General features: G+C 37.1%; 1 protein-coding gene across 1 annotated transcript in view; it reads right to left on the reverse strand.

Annotated features, from left to right (window-relative positions):
- poc1b (POC1 centriolar protein B) overlaps window positions 1-18,167 on the reverse strand; it is a 117,351-nt gene that overhangs the window by 14,408 nt on the left and 84,776 nt on the right. The window lies entirely within an intron of this gene.

Raw genomic sequence — 18,167 nt, forward strand, 5'->3', positions numbered from 1 at the left:
AATAGAACTTGAAAAGATATATTTTTCAAATGTGATCGCAAAATTCAGATAGAGTTGGCCAGCACTACAGCATGCCTCAATGAGTCATCCTCCCCTCGCTCTTACTTTTTTACCGTTCATCTAATGAATACACTGAGTATGGCTTTACCAAAACAATCATTGATGGCGAATAAAGTATCCATTATTCGAGTATGTAGATCGGGATATATATATATACATATATATATATACCAGCGTATAGCTTAACAGATAGTGTGTTAAAAAGCTAGAAAAAGAAAAGGGAACATTTTAAAAATAGCATAACATGACTGTCAATATACAGTATTTGTTTTGTGAGTGTTACTGAGTGTTGCTGTCATCAAGGATTTGATTATCATTATTTCTTTCAATCAGGTTATTATTTGTAGGATGTGTTGTGTTCAAGTTACATTCCGTGTTTGTCAATCGTTGTAAAGATGACAGGTTTCATTCATCGATTAGTTTCTTACTGCATCAATAAACAGCTCGTCTTCTTCTTTATCTGAGACCTGACACACTGCATGCCGCGGTTTTTACACTGTCTTCCTTTAGCGGGACATTGACTTTTTCCACCGTGTGCTTTGTTTCCACAGTAGCTGGATTTATGAATATGCTTATCAGGCGCTTCATTTTTTTGCTGCCTTTTCAATTGTGTAATTCGGTTTTTGTTCAGCGCTCTTTGGAACTGTTGCTTTTTATCTGTGCACTGCGTCAGTTCACGTGAGCCATTCGGTGTACTTGCATCGAAGGTTCCCAGCTGTGCTGGTGCCATCTCGTGCTATGTCCATAGCTTTATTTAATGTTACCTTAGTCCTGGCACTTAAAACTTTCTCTCGCAGTTTAGCTGAGTTTGTGTCAAACACCACCCTGACCATCTCATCTTCCTCTCCATAAGCACAGTCCTTCACCCGTGAATATTTACCCGTGGCAGTTTGCTATTGGATTTACCGCTGGAACGGACCTTATATGGGCAGGCACTAAATTACAAACGGCAGCCTGTCTATGAACTTAATTTAAAGTGAATATGGTTGTATATGTCCTTTCATTTCCTTCTTGATTGTTTAAGCTGCCTTCTCAATTATACCGTATGTTTTCTTGGCGCTTTTGAGGTCTTCCTGGTTTTCTATGTACTGCGTGATTACGTGGGAGCGTGATAATGTCACCTGAACTCCGCCCCACGGTGTTGAAGCTCATCTCCATTACAGTAAATGGAGAAAAGCAGCTTCAGTTAATGACCATTACGTAGAATTTGATATAAAACCTGCCCAACTTTTATAAGGAAGTAAGGAATGAACCTGCCAAATTTCAGCCTTCCACCCACATGGGAAGTTGGAGAATTAGTGATGAGTCAGTGAGTGAGTGAGTGAGTGAGGGCTTTGCCTTTTATTAGTATAGATACAAATACATACTATTATATATATATATATATTATACACATATATATATATATATATATATATATATATATATATACACATATATATATATATATATATATATATATACACTATATATATATATATATATATATATATAATATATTATATATACATATATATATATATTATATATACATATATATATATATCATATAACATACATATATACATGACAAAAAAATAATACAACTGCACACTCCCACACCACACAGCACACATTAGCGTATTATCAAAACACCTATAGCTGAACAAATGCTAGTACACAATACAACGCCAACTAATAAACACATATGCTTGCACTGACACTTATGATCACAATATATACTACATATATATAATATACATATATATACATATATATATATACACATATTATATATATATACCATATATATATATAACATATTTATATGTATACATCATAATATATATATATATATATATACATATATATATATATATATATATATATATATATATATATATACACATATATATATATATATATATATATATATATATATATATATATACATATATATATATATATATACACTGAGCATATTACTTTGGGCAACCTTGTTAATAGTCATTATTTTCCTGTATAAATCTTGGTTGTTACGATAAAAATGTCAGTTAAATATATCATATAGGAGACACACACAGTGATATTTGAGAAGTGAAATGAAGTTTATTGGATTTACAGAAAGTGTGCAATAATTGTTCAAACAAAATCAGGCAGGTGCATAAATTTGGGCACCACAAAAAGAAATGAAATCAATATTTAGTAGATCCGCCTTTTGCAGAAATTACAGCCTCTAAACGCTTCCTGTAGGTTCCAATGAGAGTCTGGATTGTGGTTGAAGGTATTTTGGACCATTCCTCTTTACAAAACATCTCTAGTTCATTCAGGTTTGATGGCTTCCGAGCATGGACAGCTCTCTTTAACTCACACCACAGATTTTCAATTATATTCAGGTCTGGGGACTGAGATGGCCATTCCAGAACGTTGTACTTGTTCCTCTGCATGAATGCCTTAGTGGATTTTGAGCAGTGTTTCGGTCGTTGTCTTGTTGAAAGATCCAGCCCCGCAGCTTCAGCTTTGTCACTGATTCCTGGACATTGGTCTCCAGAATCTGCTGATACTGAGTGGAATCCATGCGCCCCTCAACTTTGACAAGATTCCCAGTCCCTGCACTGGCCACACAGCCCCACAGCATGATGGAACCACCACCATATTTTACTGTAGGTAGCAGGTGTTTTTCTTGGAATGCTGTGTTTTTTTCCTCCATGCATAACGCCCCCTTGTTATGCCCAAATAACTCAATTTTAGTTTCATCAGTCCACAGCACCTTATTCCAAAATGAAGCTGGCTTGTCCAAATGTGCTTGAGCATACCTCAAGCGCTCTGTTTGTGCTGTGGGCGGAGAAAAGGCTTCCTCTGCATCACTCGCATACAGCATCTCCTTGTGTAAAGTGCTCAATGGTTGAACGATGCACAGTGACTCCATCTGCTGCAAGATGATGTTGTAGGTCTTTGGTGCTCGTCTGTGGGTTGACTCTGACTGTTCTCACAATTCGTCGCTTTTGTCTATCCGAAATCTTTCTTGGTCTGCCACTTCGAGCCTTAACTTGAACTGAGCCTGTGGTCTTCCATTTCCTCAATATGTTCCTAACTGTGGAAACAGACAGCTTAAATGTCTGGGACAGCTTTCTGTATCCTTCCCCTAAACCATGATGGTGGACAATCTTTGTCTTCAGGTCATTTGAGAGTTGTTTTGTGACCCCCATGTTGCTACTCTTCAGAGAAAATTAAAGGAGGAGGGAAACTTACAATTGACCCCCTTAAATACTCTTTCTCATTATAGGATTCACCTGTGTATGTAGGTCAGGGGTCATTGAGCTTACCAAGCCAATTTGAGTTCCAATAATTAGTTCTAAAAGTTTTGGAATCAATAAAATGACAACAGTGCCCAAATTTATGCACCTGCCTGATTTTGTTTGAACAATTATTGCACACTTTCTGTAAATCCAATAAACATTTCACTTCTCAAATATCACTGTGTGTGTCTCCTACGTATATGATATATTTAACTGACATTTAATATTGTAACAACCAATGATTTATACAGAAAAATAATGACTATTAACAAGGTTGCCCAAACTTTTTAAAGCTTTTAATACGAAGTGTTGAATATAAACTAAAACTAACAAAAACAAATAAATACTTATGGTGCTGCCACATACCATTGTTTAAAACATTTGTGATATAATCTGTAAACTTATTCATGCAAATACCACATTATGTTGGACAAACAGGCCTGCAACAGAGCCTTGAACAATATAGCACACATCAGAAAAACCAAGCATGTGAAGCAACTGAGGCAAGAGATTGCTTCAGATATCAAGTGAGCAAGATCATCTGCTCAAGAAGTCCACTGAAACTTTTGTTTTCATAATAATGTTAAGACCCTGGATGCCATTAAGAAATACACTATTTACCATTTTACATATCAGGCAACATCTCAAAACATCACAGAAAGAATCACAGCCAAAGTTACAGCTGCTTCTACGGTTGAACACAAATGTTACTACACAAGATTGAGTGTATACAGTGCATCTGGAAAGTATTCACAGCGCATCACTTTTTCCACATTTTGTTATGTTACAGCTTTATTCCAAAATGGATTAAATTCTACACACAACACCCCATAATGACAACGAGAAACAAGTTTACTTGAGGTTTTTGCAAATTTATTAAAAATAAAAAAATTGAGAAAGCACATGTACATAAGTATTCACAGCTTTTGCCATGAAGCTCAAAATTGAGCTCAGGTGCATCATGTTTCCCCTGATCATCCTTGAGATGTTTCTGCAGCTTAATTGGAGTCCACCTGTGATAAATTTGGTTGATTGGACATGATTTGGAAAGGCACACACCTGTCTATATAAGGTCCCACAGTTGACAGTTCATGTCAGAGCACAAACCAAGCATGAAGTCAAAGGAACTGTCTGTAGACCTCCGAGACAGGATTGTCTCGAGGTGCAAATCTGGGGAAGGTTACAAAACAATTTCTGCTGCTTTGAAGGTCCCAATGAGCACAGTGGCCTCCATCATCCTTAAGTGGAAGAAGTTCAAAACCACCAGGACTCTTCCTAGAAGAGAGCTGGCCGGCCATCCAAACTGTGCAATCGGGGGAGAAGGGCCTTAAGTCAGGGAGGTGACCAAGAACCCGATGGTCACTCTGTCAAAGCTCCAGAGGTCCTCTGTGGAGAGAGGAGAACCTTCCAGAAGGACAACCATCTCCGCAGCAATCCACCAATCAGGCCTGTATGGTAGAGTGGCCAGACGGAAGCCACTCCTTAGTAAAAAGCACATGGAAGCCCGGCCTGGAGTTTGCCAAAAGGCACCTGAAGGACTCTCAGACCATGAAAAACAAAATTCTCTGGTCTGATGAGACAAAGATTGAACTCTTTGGTGTGAATGCCAGGCGTCACGTTTGGAGGAAACCAGGCACCGCTCATCACCAGATCAATACAATCCCTGCAGTGAAGCATGGTGGTGGCAGGATCATGCTGTGGGTATGTTTTTCAGCGGCAGGAACTGGGAGACTAGTCAGGATAAAGGGAAAGATGACTGCAGCAATGTACAGAGACATCCTGAATGAAAACCTGCTCCAGAGCGCTCTTGACCTCAGACTGGGGTGACGATTCATCTTTCAGCAGGACAACGACCCTAAGCACACAGCCAAGATATCAAAGGAGTGGCTTCAGGACAACTCTGTGAATGTCCTTAAGTGGCCCAGCCAGAGCCCAGACTTGAATCTGACTTGAACATCTCTGGAGAGATCTTAAAATGGCTGTGCACTGATGCTTCCCATCCAACCTGTTGGAGCTTGAGAGGTGCTGCAAAGAGGAATTGGCGAAACTGGCCAAGGATAGGTGTGCCAAGCTTGTGGTATCATATTCAAAAAGACTTGAGGCTGTAATTACTGCCAAAGGTGCATTGACAAAGTATTGAGCAAAGGCTGTGAATACTTATGTACATGTGATTTCTCAGTTTTTTTTTTTGTTAATAAATTTGCAAAAACCTCAAGTAAACTTTTTTCAAGTTGTCATTATGGGGTGTTGCGAGTAGAATTCTGAGGAAAAAAATGAATTTAATCCATTTTGGAATAAGGCTATAACATAACAAAATGTGGAAAAAGTGATGCGCTGTGAATACTTTCCGGATGCACTGTATATCAGTTACAACACACATTCAGTACATATGTACCTTTGAAAACCTGTGAAAACTTAGTAGACATATTGTATATAAATTTAATTGGTCTAAATCAGTATTTCCCCGATTAGTCACTTTTGGAAATTCTCTAAACTTATTATTCCAGTTACTACTACTATATAATGAAACGCTACTGCCTACGTATGCGAGTGTGATCACTCCAAGCAATGTGATTGGTCAGTTTGGCAAAGAAGTTAAAACTGAGAATTTCAGCAAAACAAATAACTAACCCAAGTGATGCTGGGTCTCTAAATACTAAAGAGGAGCAACATGAGTTGTCTTCAAACACTGGAAATACAGTATTTGCAAGAATGAAAATTAAGTTTCCATTTTTTGTGCCCTAGGGCTGTTGTAACTTTATTGGAGTTGCTGTCATGATTCCTGTATTTTTTGCCTCTGGAGAGTATTTTTGTACTTTTTTATGTGAATCTAGCTTTTCTTGATATATTTCCATCATTATGACGATAAGATCATCACAGCACTATTTACAATGGCTTTCTTAGTGGATGCTGCCATTTTGCAGATTTTTCTTGGCTGCAACTATGCTGTTAGTGGTTGCAGCATCTTTTGATACCCATGTGATCAGTGGCACTGTGACTCTTAACATCATCACACATTCATTGACTTTTTCCTTCCTTTCCTTTATTTTTATTATTTTACCTTTTTCTTTAACTTCTTAAATAAATAAATTTTAATTAAAGTCTCGTTTGTTTGGGCAGGGTTTTGACAGAAATCTATAAATACTTCTTATGGCTCTATTTTTTAGATGTATTTATGCAATGGACTGTCCTGGTTTCTCATTGGGCATTGTATGACAAAAAGAGATTACATCACATTTGGTTCTTCTCCAAAATGAATGAAATATATTTATATTATCATTTTCTTTCTATTATTTCCTGGTGAGCATCACGGCAGGAGCATGCTAACTTTCTGACCAGACCTCTCTATCTTCGGTGAGTATTCAAAATCTTCCTTAAGAATGCAGATATACAGTTGTGTTTGAAAGTTTGCGAATATTTCTGCATAAATATTACCTAAAACATCATCTCATTCACTGAAGTCCTAAAAATAGATAAAGAGAAACCAGTTAAACAAATGAGACAAAAATATTATACTTTGTCATTTATTTATTGAGGAAAATGATCGAATACTACATATTTGTGAGTGGCAAAAAAGTATGTGAACCTCTAGGATTAGCAGTTAGTTTGAAGGTGAAATTCGAGTCAGGTGTTTTCAATCAATGGGATGACAATAAGGTGCGAGTGGGCACCCTGTTGTATTTGAAGAACAGGGATCTATCAAAGTCTGCTCTTCACAACACATGTTTGTGGAAGTGTAACATGGCACAAACAAAGGAGATTTCTGAGGACCTCATCAGGCTGGAAAAGGTTACAAAACCATCACTAAAAAGTGTGGACTCCTCCAATCCACAGTCAGACAGATTGTCTACAAATGGAGGAAATTTAAGACCATTGTTACCATCCCCAGGAGTGGTCAACCAATAAAGATCACTCTAAGAGCAAGGTGTGTAATAGTCGGCAAGGTCACAAAAGACCCCAGGGTAACTTCTAAGCAACTGAAGGTCTCTCTCACATTGGCTAAATGTTCATGAGTCAACTATCAGGGGAACAGTGAAGAACAATGGTGTGCATGGCAGGGTTGCAAGGAGAAAGCCACTGCTCTCCAATAAAAAATTGCTGCTCGTCTGCAGTTTACTAAAGATCACGTGGACAAACCAGAAGGCTATTGGAAGAATGTTTTGTGGATGGATGAGACCAAAATAGAACTTTTTGGTTTAAATGAAAAGCATTATGTTTGGAGAAAGAAAAACACTGCATTCCAGCATAAGAACCTTATCCCATCTGTGAAACATGGTGGTGGTAGTATTATGATTTGGGTCCGTTTTGCTGCATCTGGGCCAGGACGGCTTGCCTTCATTGATGGAACAATGAATTCTGAATTATATGAGAGAATTCTAAAGGAAAATGTCAGGACATCTGGCCATGAACTGAATCTCAAGAGAATGTGAGTCGTGCAGCAAGATAATGACCCTAAGCACACAAGTCGTTCTACCAAAGAATGGTTAAAGAAGAATAAAGTTAATGTTTTGGAATGGCCAAGTCAAAGTCCTGACCTCAATCCAATTGAAATGTTGTGGAAGGACCTGAAGCTGTTCTGTATGGAGGAATGGGCTAAAATTCCTCCAAGTCGGTGTGCAGGAATGATCAAAAGTTACCGGAAACGTTTACTTGCAGTTATTGCTGCAAAGGGGAGTCACACCAGATACTGAAAGCAAAGGTTCACATACTTTTGCCACTCACAAATATGTAATATTTGATTACAGTAATCCCATGCGATATCGTGCTTTGACTTTCGCGGTTTCGCTCTATCGCGGATTTTATATGAAAGCATAACTAAATACATAAAGCGGATTTTTCGCGGGTTCTGCGGACAATGTGTCTTTTTACTTCCTGTACATGCTTCCTCAGTTGGTTTGCCAAGTTGATTTCATACAAGGGACGCTATTGGCGGATGACTGAGAAGCTAACCAATCAGAGTACGCAGTTAAGTTCCTGCCTGCTGAATGCAGAGTTAACCAGGAAGTCTCGTCTCGCTCATTCAGCATCAACGTGTTTCGCTGTGTAAAGAGTTGTGCTCTTTTGTGTTTATCTTTGTGCATAGTCAAGCCCTTCATTATGGCTCCAAAAACGATCTGCTACTGCTTCAGGGGCCGTGCCCAAACGCAAATGGAAGATGTTAACGATTGCCGAAAAGGTAAACGTTTTGGATTTGTTGAAGGCTACGATTGTTTTTATTTAAAAAGTAGGAAAGGAATATAAGATCTACGGCCGCAGTGTCCTTTTAACCAGGGTGCAAAACAAGTTGTAAGTGGATGTAATAAGGCAGTAGTCTGGATGGAATCTGCTTTGGATTGAAGACTGCCAGAAGAAGAACAACGGCAGTGCTTTACAATCGCCTGAAGTGGCTCCTTTAAGGGCTGTAACGCTCTCCTTTGTTGTGCAGTAAAATAAAACCCATTGTTATCGGACAAGTCATCGTGTCATTGTTGGTGAGTAACCATAATTAATTTTCTACTTACAGTACTTAGTACATGTACGTACGTTTAGTGTCACTGTACACATACATTTACTGTATACTATTTTTGTTGCATTGTACGTATTTATTGCTGGTGGCATGTCTATCGTAATGGCTGTAACATGTGATATCGGATACACTCAATATCTTTAAAATAATATTTAGGTTTTACTGTATATAAACAGTGTGTTTATATACATAATTTCAATGAATCTTACCTAATGTCTAACAGAATACAAAGGGATTATGCTGTATAACTCTGCGGGGAATATTTATAAACAGTGTGGGCGAGTTTATAAGGGATTAAAATATATAAAAATAACCATAGAAACATATGGTTTCTACTTCGCGGATTTTCACCTATCGCGGGGGGGGTCTGGAACGCAACCCCCGCGATCGAGGAGGGATTACTGTATTTTCCTTAATAAATAATGACCAAGTATAATATTTTTGTCTCATTTGTTTAACACTAGAATTACCAGAGCCTACGAAAAAACTTGTAGATCCATCCCACCGTAAATCGCTTCTTAAAACCGTTCTCACCTCTCCGCCAGCATTTTTGTTAATCTAAATGTGCTGATAAAGAAAAGTTGCAAGTAGCCGGCTATTCCATCCCCCCACTGACTTAGAACATGCACAAACTTCTCCCAGCTCATGTCTTGATTGATTATCTGAGAGTGAAGTGGAGTTTTAGAGTGGAAATAATAGATCATTATTTGGAATACACGCATTTCACGTGTGTTCCGTTTCTACCGTAATCTGTGTAAACACATTTTAAAAACAGAAACTTTTTTCATATTGTTGTAGTAAATGACAAAATGTAGGGATAAACTATATAAAGTATGAAGCCAGAAGTCCAAATATCAAATGAACAGTTTCACAAATGGTACAAATATAACAGAACAAGTATGCTTTTATTCAAAAACTAGTAAAATACCTGCGCTTCGCGAGAGGCGAAGTAGTGTGTTAAAGTAATGAAAAGAAAAGGAAACATTTTAATAATAATGTAACATGATTGACAATGTAATTTTGTCGTCATTGTCATGAGTGTTGCTGGCATACGGTATAAATATACACATATATATATATAAATATACACATATATATATATATATATATATATATATATATATATATATATATATATATATATATATATATATACACTAGCAAAATATCCGCACTTCGCAGCGGAGAAGTAGTGTGTTAAAGAAGTTATGAAAAAAGAAAAGGAAACATTTTAAAAATAACGTAAGATGATTGTTAATGTAATTGTTTTGTCACTGATATGAGTGTTGCTGTCATATATATATATAGACACAGACACACACACACAGACATATATACATATACATATATATGCATATATATACATATACTTATATATATATATACATATACACATATATGCATATGCATATATAGCAAAATACCCACGCTTTGCAGCAGAGAAGTAGTGTGTTAAAGAAGTAATGAAAAAGAAAAGGAAACATTTTAATAATAATGTAACATGATTGACAATGTAATTGTTTTGTCATGAGTGTTGCTGGCATATATATATATCTACATATATACAGACACACATTTACATAAACCTCTCTCTCTCTCTCTCTATCTATATATATATATATATATATATATATATACACATACATACATACATACATACATACATACACATCTCCTTTGGGGTGCGAGGAGCTGTTGCTGGGGGTTCCAGAATTCACTGAGGAAGAAAAATTTAAAACATTATTTGTACAAAATCTTAATTTATCTATCCATTCCAAAAAATTAAATGGGCAGGCTATTTCGTATCAGTGCAATATGCTGCTTGTTAAAACGGATGACTCGTAATCTTACGTGCGCTTAGTGCTGCGTGGGTATTATGAACTATCGTATTTGTTCAAGTTCTACTTAAATTTTAAATATAAGTAATTTTTATTTGGTCGACAGAAATATGTTTAGTAGGAATGAAAGTTAAATTTAATCATCATTGCATAAATTTTTCTTCACCATAGAAATTTAAAGACTAAATCCAACTTCCATTCCTATCAAAGATATTTCTGGCGACTAAATAGATCCTACTGTAGTATATCCAAATTCGAGCTATTGAGCTGTCGCCTGCCTGCCTGCGTCACCCTCGCATCGCTCTTACTTTTTTTCCGTTCATTTAATCTTGGCTAGTCGCGGAAATATTATAACATGGAAGGAGGATTACACCAGTATGGCTTTACCAAAACAATCATTGATGTGAATAAAGTATCTATGATTCCTAAAGCTTAAATTGGTGATCTGGTTTTCTGCGTTAACCTCATATTTTTTCATACTTCTTCCCAAACAGGGGTTGCGAGAGTAAAATGAATCATTAAGCGCTGATATATATATATTGAATATATTGAAATAGTTTTACTATCAAATAATGCAAACAGTATGCGGCACGTGCTTCGCCCTAATTCTGGGCTCATCAGGCAGTACACACTGCACCCATTCTCGCGAATTGAACCTAAGACGTCAGCGCTAAAGGTGAAGCCTCTCATGTTGTGCTATGGTGTGTGGGTCGTTTATTTGACAGTATTGTAGATCGGGGTGTATATATATATATATATATATATATATATATATATATAACTTTTGAGAATGCAACGTATAGTTTTGTCCAGGAGGAAAGCAATGTTGCCTCAAATCAATGGCAACCTTTTGTAGGGTGTGTCCCTGAGACTTATTAATTGTCATCGCGAAGCAGAGCCTTACTGGAAATTTGAGGCATTTCAATTCAAATGGGAGATCAGAGGGTATAACGGTGATGCCAGCAATACATTCAGAGTGTGGCGCTCTGCTTTTTCTGTGTAGCTGCCTTCACACAGCCTCTCTGCTGCTTTATAAACGAACGCCATAGAAAGCCATCACCTTGTAAATTGTGTAATGCGCTTTTGAACAGGTTTGATGCATGGAAGTGATCACTTTCAGTGCTGTGTTCAGTAAGTTCTCGTGAGGTGCTATCTTGTGTGATGTTGCGATGTCTACGGCTTAATTTAATGTTATCTAATACCCGGTACTTAAAAGTTTCTGGCTGCACTCCGGTTGTAATATGACGAAGCTGCGCGAGCTCACTTTTGAGAATGCAAGTATAGTTGTCCAGGAGAAAAGCAATCTTGCCTGAAATCAATGGCATCGTTTTGTAGGGTCTGTCCTTGAGACTTATTACTTGTCATCGCAGCTGAGCCTTACTGGAAATTGGAGGTATCTGAATTGAAATGGGAGATTAGAGGGTATAAAGGGGGCGCGAGGAATACATTGAGTGTGGAGAAACTCTAGAGACAGCGTGTGTATTAACTTGTGGATTTTCCTGTGAGTATTTGGTGGGAGTGTGATGAAGTTGCTTCGGAAGACGCTGTTAGCATGAGCTCAGCTCAGAGCGAAATGAGGTAAATGGGAGGGATATGATGACGTGACTCCCCAACCGCTTAACTGTCAATCCCCCACAAACACAGTCTCTCGGAATTTGCATAAGCACACCCCTTCACCTGCAATTTTAACTTAGTTACAAAGTGATCAAAACTCTTGTTTATATCCTGCGTCCTCTCATTAAACTTGTATCCCGCATTACCCGTGGGCATGAGAAACACCAGCGGCACCCTGTCTATTAACTTAAAGTTTAGGTTTACACCTTTCTTTCCAGCACTCATTAATATGGTAGTATATGTCACTCGCTCGTTTCTTATTGTTTCGCTGCCTTCTCAATTATATAATGCATGTTTTTATAATGCATGTTTTCTTCAGCGCGTTTTGGAGCTCTTCCTGGTTTTCTACGTAGTGCGTTGACAGTCAGTTCACGTGATTATGTGGGAGGCGTGATGATGTCACACGAAACTCCGCCCCCCACGGAACTGGCTGAACTCCATTACAGTAAATGGAGAAAAATACCTTCCAGTTATGACCATTACGCGTAGAATTTCGAAAAAGGAATGAGCCTGCCAAATTTCAGCCTTCCACCCACACGGGAAGTTGGAGAATTAGTGATGAGTCAGTCAGTCAGTCAGTCAGTGAGTGAGTCAGTGAGGGCTTTGCATTTTATTAGTGTATATACATATATATATATATATATATACATATATATATATATACATATATATACACACATATGTATATATGTATATATACACAAACACACATATATACATATACACACATATATATATATATATATATATATATATATATATATATACATACAGTGGTGTGAAAAACTATTTGCCCCTTCCTGATTTCTTATTCTTTTGCATGTTTGTCACACAAAATGTTTCTGATCATCAAAAACATTTAACCATTAGTCAAATATAACACAAGTAAACACAAAATGCAGTTTTTAAATGATGATATTTATTATTTAGGAGAAAAAATCCAAACCTACATGGCCCTGTGTGAAAAGTAATTGCCCCTTGTTAAAAAATAACCTAACTGTGGTGTATCACACCTGAGTTCAATTTCGTAGCCACCCCAGGCCTGATTACTGCCACACCTGTTTCAATCAAGAAATCACTTAAATAGGAGCTGCCTGACACAGAGAAGTAGACCAAAAGCACCTCAAAAGCTAGACATCATGCCAAGATCCAAAGAAATTCAGGAACAAATGAGAACAGAAGTAATTGAGATCTATCAGTCTGGTGAAGGTTATAAAGCCATTTCTAAAGATTTGGGACTCCAGGGAACCACAGTGAAAGCCATTATCCACAAATGGCAAAAACATGGAACAGTGGTGAAACTTCCCAGGAGTGGCCGGCCGACCAAAATTACCCCAAGAGCGCGAGACGACTCATCCAAGAGGTCACAAAGACCCCAGGACAACGCGTCTAAAGAACTGCAGGCCTCACTTGCCTCAATTAAGGTCAGTGTTCACGACTCCACCATAAGAAAGAGACTGGGCAAAAACGGCCTGCATGGCAGATTTCCAAGACGTAAACCACTGTTAAGCAAAAGAACATTAGGGCTCGTCTCAATTTTGCTAAGAAACATCTCAATGATTGCCAAGACTTTTGGGAAAATACCTTATGGACTGATGAGACAAAAGTTGAACTTTTTGGAAGGCAAATGTCCCGTTACATCTGGCATAAAAGGAACATAGCATTTCAGAAAAGAACATCATACCAACAGTAAAATATGGTGGTGGTAGTGTGATGGTCTGGGGTTGTTTTGCTGCTTCAGGACCTGGAAGGCTTGCTGTGATAGATGGAACCATGAATTCTACTGTCATTCTACCAAAAAATCCTGAAGGAGAATGTCCGGCCATCTGTTCGTCACCTCAAGCTACAGCGATCTTGGGTGCTGCAACAGGACAATGACCCAAAACACACCAGCAAATCCACCTCTGAATGGCTGAAGAAAAACAAGATGAAGACTTTAGAGTGGCCTAGTCAAAGTCCTGACCTGAATCCAATTGAGATGCTATGGCATGACCTTAAAAAGGCGGTTCATGCAAGAAAACCCTCAAATAAAGCTGAATTACAACAATTCTGCAAAAATGAGTTGGCCAAAATTCCTCCAGAGCGCTGTAAGAGACTCATTGCAAGTTATCGCAAACGCTTGATTGCAGTTATTGCTGCTAAGGGTGGCCCAACCAGTTATTAGGTTCAGGGGCAATTACTTTTTCACACAGGGCCATGTAGGTTTGGATTTTTTTTTCTCCCTAAATAATAAAAACCATCATTTAAAAACTGCATTTTGTGTTTACTTGTGTTATATTTGACTAATGGTTAAATGTGTTTGATGATCAGAAACATTTTGTGTGACAAACATGCAAAAGAATAAGAAATCAGGAAGGGGGCAAATAGTTTTTCACACCACTGAATACACACATATATATACATACATATATACATATACACATATATACATATATATGTATACATATACACATATATACACATATATGTATACATATACACATATATATACACATATATATACACATATATACATATATATATATATACATATATATACACATATATATATACATATATATACACATATATATATACATATATACACACATATATATATTATATATATATTATATATATATATATATATATATATATATTATATATATATATATATATATATATATATATATATATATATACATATATACAAATCTACATATATATATATCTACATATATATATTAGGGTTGGGACTCGATTAAAAAAATTAATCTAATTAATTAGAGGCTGTGTAATAATTAATCTTGATTAATTGTATGTAATCACACATGAAAATTTGCCCCAAATCACAATTTTTTTTTTTTGATTTAAAAGGATTTTAGTTGGCGACAGAATCAAATAATAGACATGGATATGAATATGGTAAACTCAAGCTCTTTTAATTTCTGAAAAAAAAATGCTTTTAAACTGCATTTCAATTCAAAACAGAAACAAAAATATCATCCCTAGCTAAAATTGGGCAGACTTAAAAATAAAGTGATAGTTTAAGTACTTTAAGTACATTTTCAGAATGGTATTGTCTTTAAATAATAATAACAAAAATTTCAACATAAAGTGCAATTTTTCTTCTTAAAAAAATAAGGCAAAAACATAAAAGTTAATTTGACCAGCTTCACCTTTAAACTCTGAGTAACCTTAGCCAAAATTATTTTGTACATTAGGCTAAAACAGTGTGATCATTGAACATTTTTTTAATTATATGTAATTAGAATTACGAACGGTCACGGAAGTCCAATGATCCCCAGTAAGAGCCACAAAGTCCGCTTTCTGTAATGCATCTAATTTTGCTTTTATCAAGGCTTCCGTCGGGTAGTCTTTTGAAATGAAATTTTCCTCCGATCAGTCCTAGGAACGAGCTTTATTCCGACTCTAACATTTTTGTAGCTCTGATGTGTGCATCAATGTAATCGATGTACCAGGAAATCATGCATTGACAAAAGTTCCCCTTTGCTTGGAATTGAAAGTGTGATTAAATGCGTTATTTTTTTTAACGCGTTATGGAGTACATGCATCGAAGCTTCTCAGCTGTGCTTGTGCTAAGAAAAGGAAACATTTTAAAAATAACGTAACATGATTGTGAATGTAATAGTTTTGTGACCGTTATGAGTGTTGCTGTCATCAAGGATTTGATTATAATTTTTTTCAATCAGGTTCGTATTTGGACAGTTTCCACAAAACCACGCTTTTATCAAGGCTTCCGTTGGGTAGTCTTTTGAAATGAAATTTGCCTCCGATCAGTCTTAGGAACGCGCTTTGTATCCATTATTCATAAAGCTTCAATTGGTGATCTGTCTTTCTGCGTTAACCGCATATTTTTTCACACATCTCAAACCAAGGGGATGCGAGGGTAAAATGAATCAGGAAGCGCGTGTATATATTTGATCATCATTATTTCTTTCAATTAGGTTCGTATTTGTAGGATGTGTTGTGTTCAAGTTACATTCCGTGTTTGTCAATCATTGTAAAGATAACAGGTTTCATTCATCGATTCGTTTCTTACTGCATCAATAAACAGCTTGTCTTCTTCTTTATCTGAGACGTGACACACTGCATGCACGTTTTTTTTTTTACACTGTCTTCCTTTAACATTGACTTTTTCCACAGTGTGCTTTGTTTCTGCAGTAGCTGCACTTATGAATATGCTTGTATCACACGCTTCATATTTTTTTGCTGCCTTCTCAATTGTGTAATTCGGTTTTTGTTCAGCACTCTTTGGAACTGCTTTTTATCTGTGCACTGCTTCATTTCATGTGAGCCGCTCGGTGTACATGCATCGAAGGTTCACAGCTGTGCTGGTGCCATCTCGTGCGATGTCCACGGCTGTATTTAATGTTAGCTAAGACCCGGCACTTAAAAGTTTCTCTCGCAGTTTTGCCGAGTTTGTGCCAAACTCCACCCTGACCATCTCATCTTCCTCTGTATAAGCACAGTCCTTCACCCGTGAATATTTACCGGCAGAGTTTTTATTGCATTGCCGCTGACAGACGGCCTTATATGGGCAGGCACTAAATTATTGAGCAGAAGTCTATTATAGTATATGGACGAAAAAATAGGTTCCAGTTATGACCATTAAGCGTAGAATTTCCAAATGAAACCTGCCCAACTTTTGTAAGTAAGCTGTAAGGAATGAGCCTGCCAAATTTCAGCCTTCTACCTACACAGGAAGTTGGAGAATTAGTGATGAGTCAGTGACTGAGTGAGTGAGTGAGTCAGTGAGGGCTTTGCCTTTTATTAGTATATGTTTATTAGCATGCCACATTGACACATACTTATCACAACTGCCTCCGTGGTGCAACAGAATCAGCTGCCGTATGGGAATCAAAAGGTTGGTTTTGAGAAGTAAACTGCTCTTAGTCTTACTATTTTAGAATAAAAACATACATTTGACTTCAGTCTGTAACAGCCGGTGTAATTTATACTTGTAAAGGTTAGCTTTGGTTTTCTTTTAGTCAGTTTTATTATCTCAGCCGTGTTCACGAGCCCAAACACACCCCATCCCCGCATCTGACACTGCTGTTTTCACATAGACGCGCTATAACAGTGCACATCGCACTTTTGCCATCGCTGTACTTTGTATATGTATATGGGAAGCTCTGCATTTTACATGTGCCTTTACGTTGTAGGAAGTGAGTAAATAAATAAAGGTAACTAAAGGTAAATAAAGAACTGAAACTTGTTGATGCTGCATTATCTTTTCTTTTTCCATGGCCTTTTCCTGTAAGAAGCGTTGTACACACTTCTCTCTATGCTGTGGTTTCTATTACACACCTGAAAGAAAGAGACAATATATGTGAAAACATCATCGCACAAATGCAATATTATTTGAAAACGAACAGTGTCCGATCAGCTGTGAAAGTATGGCATTTCTAAATGTTTGCTTTTTTCAGTCTGATTCTTTCAGTCAGACTATATACAGTATTTGTCTCTTATTTAGTGCGCGCAAGAACATGCAGGTGGCCAGATGCTGTGTGCTACAACATGCTGGCGGTGATCAACGCATATTTTAAAAAAAGAAAGAGACAAATATATGTGACGTTTTGAAGAAATCATTTTATGACACGATTTACCTTTATTTATTTACTTACTTCCTAAAGTATTCCTATTATTTCCACTCTAAAACTCCACTTCACTCCCAGAAAATCAATCAAGGCATGAGCTGGGAGAAGTTTGTGCACATTCTAAGTCGGTGGGGGGATGGAATAGCCGGCTGCTTGCAGCCTGATTTCATCAGCACATTTAGATGACAAAAGACACTGGTAGAGAGCTGTGATCGATTTTAAGAAGCGATTTAAGGTGGGATTTACGAGTTTTTTCATAGGCTCTGGAAAT

Source organism: Polypterus senegalus, chromosome 8 (genome assembly GCF_016835505.1).
Source record: "Polypterus senegalus isolate Bchr_013 chromosome 8, ASM1683550v1, whole genome shotgun sequence".
Lineage (NCBI taxonomy): Eukaryota > Metazoa > Chordata > Cladistia > Polypteriformes > Polypteridae > Polypterus > Polypterus senegalus.